General features: G+C 40.4%; 1 pseudogene; it reads left to right on the top strand.

Moving 5' to 3' along the window:
- Positions 1 to 406: 406 nt before the first annotated feature.
- On the top strand, positions 407 to 1,208 carry LOC109689737 (large ribosomal subunit protein uL30-like; annotated as a pseudogene).
- Positions 1,209 to 4,299: the final 3,091 nt, after the last annotated feature.

Here is a 4,299-nt window from a genome sequence, read left to right as displayed (position 1 = left end):
AAGACCTACCCTGGGCAAATATTTCGAGAGACTTCATCTCCAAAATAAACAGAATGAAATCACTGGAAGTGTGGCTCAAACAGTAGAGTACCTGTTTTGTAAGTGCAAAGCCCTGAGTTCAGACCCCAATCCCATTTAAAAAGCAAAAGTAAAATAAAACAAAACTAAAAAACCAAAAACTTTGTCTCCTCAATTCCTCCCCAAACCTGTATCCACTCAGAGATCTCTATCCTGGTCTTGTCATCACCATCCTGATAATTACCTCTGCTACTGCTCAGGGTCACCTCTTCTCATGCATAACTCAGTTTCCCTTTTCTGCGTGAGATTTCTGTTATGTGTTCCTGTCTCTCTTGTCCCTTTCCAAAACCTATGCAAGAAAATTTCCTGCTCTTTTCTGGCTGGAGCCATGGAGAGTGAGGAAAAGAAGAAAAAGAAGGTTCCTGCTGTGACCAAAACCCTTAAGAAAAAGATTCTTGCAGTGCCAGAAACCCTTAAGAAAAGGCATAGGAACTTTGCAGAGCTGCAGGTAAAGTGCCTAAGGAAGAAGTTTACCCAGAAGATGCTTGGAAAGGCAAGGAGGAAGCTCATCTGTGAAAAATCCAAGCATGATCACAAGGAATAGAAGCAGATGTACAGAGAACTGAGATTCTCATAGCTAGCATGGCAAGAAAAGCTGGCAACGTCTACGTACCTGCAGAACCCAAATTGGCATTTGTCATCAGAATCAGGGCTATCAGTGTTGTGAGCCCAAAGATCCACAAGGTGCTGCAGCTTCTTCACCTTCACCAGATCTTCAATGACACCTTTGTTAAGCTCAACAAGGCTTCAATTAACGTGCTGAGGATCATGGAACCATATATTGCATGGGGGGACCTGAACCCAAAGTCAGTAAATGAACTAATTTACAAGCATGGTATGGCAAAATCAATAAGAAGCAAGTTGCCTTGATAGAGAACCCTTTGATTGCTCGAACTGTTGGCAAATTTGATATGATCTGCATGGAGGATGAGATACGTGAGTTCTAAACTGTTGGAAAATGCCTCAAGGAAGCAAATAACTTCTTGTGGCCCTTCAAATTATCTTCTCCACCAGGTGGTAAGAAAAAGATAGCTCATTTCGTAGAAGGTGGAGATGCTGGCAATAGAGAAGATCAGGTCAACAGGCTTATTAGAAGGATGAACAAGGTGTCTACCGTGGGATTTTTCTAATCTGGTCTGTTAATAAACAGTGACTGCTGGCAAACTGAAAAACAAGAATATTTCCTAAAGAGAAGTGCTATTCCCAAATGCCAATCATTACATTAAAGCACTCTGAAAAGGGTGTTCATCACGGGTAGGGCCACCCTTCCTCTGCTTACCACACCATGAGTGCTGGCTCATGGTAGAAACCAGCGCTGGCTCTCTTAGTCCATTTAGGTCAGGGAAGATCCTGCTTTTGTAAGACTTGAACCATATTTCAAATACTGGTGGACCTTTTTAAAGAAAAGGCAATTAAATTATGAATTTAAAATTTGGTTAAAATAAGTACTCATTTAGAATGAGAAAAAAAACAACACTAATTTCAAGTCACAAACATCATAAATACAGAAAAGCAATGCAATTTAAGAGAATTAATTTGCTTACTGTAGCTCTTCAATATTTTTCTTTATTATTTTATCTACCTTTGATTATTTCTTCATGTCACCAAATTTTCAATGTTTTTAATAAAAGAAGAATAGAAAGATACTTTAGTCTTCAGCATGATTGTTTGAAAAAAATTTTTTTATTGATAGCATAGAAAAGTTTAAACTCCTCAAGTCATTGTTGATAATACTGGATTGTATAAATTTAATAAACGTAAGTGAGGAAAGCAGACTTGCAGTTACAAATTTCATAAAACACATGTCATTTCTAGGGTTCTCCCAGAGTCATGGAGGGAGTCTGGGCAAGAGTGGGTCCTTGAAGTTGAAGATTCATGAGCTTCGTGGTGCATCTGTCCCCACACACCCTGAGGCTTCAGAAGTGACACATAATCACAGATCTAACTTCAGAAGTGAACAACCCTAGGAAGAAGAGGCTCTTGAAATCAACCATTTCACAAGAATGGAAACAGCTGTGCCGGCCCTTCCAGACCGCATGGAGTGGACTTTCTCTTGTTGGTCTCCAGAGACACCTGGTATGGTCTCTGTACCAAGCAGCAGCATTCACAATGCAATGAGGCATGGATCCCAGCTGCAGAGCCTCTGGGGCTTCCTTTCCTGCTCTTTGAGAGACTCCAAGAGATACCAAACATTCTTATTAAAATGACATTATGTTTCTACCTAAACAAGCATACGTAGTTTCTGCCGTCAGTCATGAATCTGACTGAGAAAATGTGGGAGTGTGTTCCAAAGGATGAAGGCTGGGGTGACGCCTCATGCATCTCCCTGAGATGAAGGATAGAAAACCAAACAAAAGCAGAATGCACAGGAGAAAACTAGTGTCCAAATATCAGAAAAGTAAAGATGAAGGTCAAGGGCTACAGGTGTGGCTCAAGCGGTAAAGATAAAGATCAAATCGAGGGGCCCACTTGAAGGCAGAAGCCAGTGAGCCAAGAATCTTCACAAACGAAAGGAAACTGAGAAGATCAAAGAAAGACAGCTCAAGATCACATGTGGCAGGTCAGCAGTTGGGTGGTATGTATGAGGATCGAGTGGCCTTAGAAAGGAATAAAAGGAGTCTAGGCAATATTTTAACTTAGGTTCTTAGTTCTCACTGGAAGCCCAAAGCCTCCTACCTTCTTGTCTACCTTGCATTAATGTTCTTTACATAAGACCATTTAACGGGCTATTACCATTGCCTTGCTTTAAAAAAAAATCAGTGTGACTCCCCATTGCTTACAGAACATTACAGAACCGGTTAGCTTTCCATTTCTAATCCTCTTGCTTGCAGGCCAATCTGTCTCTCCAATTTATTCTTCATTATTTTCTCATGCTTTATGCTAGAACTACACTGAGCTACTTGGTATTTCCTAGACAAGCGTTTCATTTTCCCATGCACGGGCTGTTTCTGCCTGGGATGTTCTCCTTGTCAATTGGCAGCACATCCAAATCACTCTGTTTGCTAAAGTCCACTTCAAATGCCACTTTCTTACTCACTGGTAGTATATCCTCCTCTGAGACACCTCAGCTATTTCTCATGTGACTTTTTGCTTTCTGTGTTTCATTACAGTTATTCAGGCACACATTTTTATTTTCTAAAATAATTCAGAGGTTCACTTTGGATCGAATTCTTGGCACAGTGCCTTGTATGTTATAGGTGTCCAAAATGGCCCTAAACGAAGCAACTCTCAGTACCTAAAGAAGGCAAAGGTACTAACGTGTGGCAGGAAATGTGCAGGTTTGAGATCGGGTAAACAGGAGCCGAAGTCATGACTGTCACTGACTAAGAACCTTTGGACACATTGCTGAACTACACGGACCGTTGTGATGTGAAGATAATAATACAGTATAGGATTACCCTGAAATTTTAGCAAGGTTCTAGAAGGCACCTGCTATAACTCCTGCCATAAAAGAGATACTAAATGGATGTTAGTGATTTTTTTTTCTCCCTTGGTCTTCTCTTCAGCCTTTACAACTCTAATTCTACATATTACTTTTCATAAGAAAATATTGTGAGCTATCATGTATTATGAGAGTATGGTCTGCCCATGAATATCATTTTATCAAGATTGCTCCTAAAAATTTGAATATTAGCTTGTGCCTGCCTAGCAAGCACAAGGTCCTGAGTTCAAACCCCAGCACCATAAAAAAAAAAACAAATTTGAATACTAAAATACCCCTAGTGTGATCTGACCAGTTTATAACAGTTTATAGCATATTGGAAATATTACTTGATATGATCTTGGCACAATAATCCTACTTTTGCAATACAAGGGGTATATATATATATATATTAGCAATACTGGGGTTTGGACTTAAGGCCTCATGCTTGCTAGGCAGGTGCTCTTCCACTTGAGTCACTCCACAAACTTTGTTTTGTGCTGGGTATTTTTCAAGATAGGGTCTTGATAACTATTTGCTCAGGCTGGCTTCAAACCACAATCCTCTTGATCTCTGTCTCCCCAGTAGGTAAGATTATAGGCATGAGCCACTGAATCCTGGCTCAAAATTGTGATTTTTTTACTTTGACAAATCTTAAATTTGTAGTTAACTGGCCTGGCACCAGTGGCTCATGCTTGTAATCCTAACTACTCAGGAGGCAGAGATCAGGAGGATCGCGGTTCAAAGCCAGCCCTGGGCAAATAGTTCTCGAGACCCTGTCTCGAAAAATGCTTCACAAA

Source organism: Castor canadensis, chromosome 8 (genome assembly GCF_047511655.1).
Source record: "Castor canadensis chromosome 8, mCasCan1.hap1v2, whole genome shotgun sequence".
Taxonomy (NCBI): Eukaryota; Metazoa; Chordata; class Mammalia; order Rodentia; family Castoridae; genus Castor; species Castor canadensis.
The sequence above is the reverse complement of the archived record's forward strand: the minus strand, read 5'-3'. Positions and strand labels throughout refer to the sequence as shown.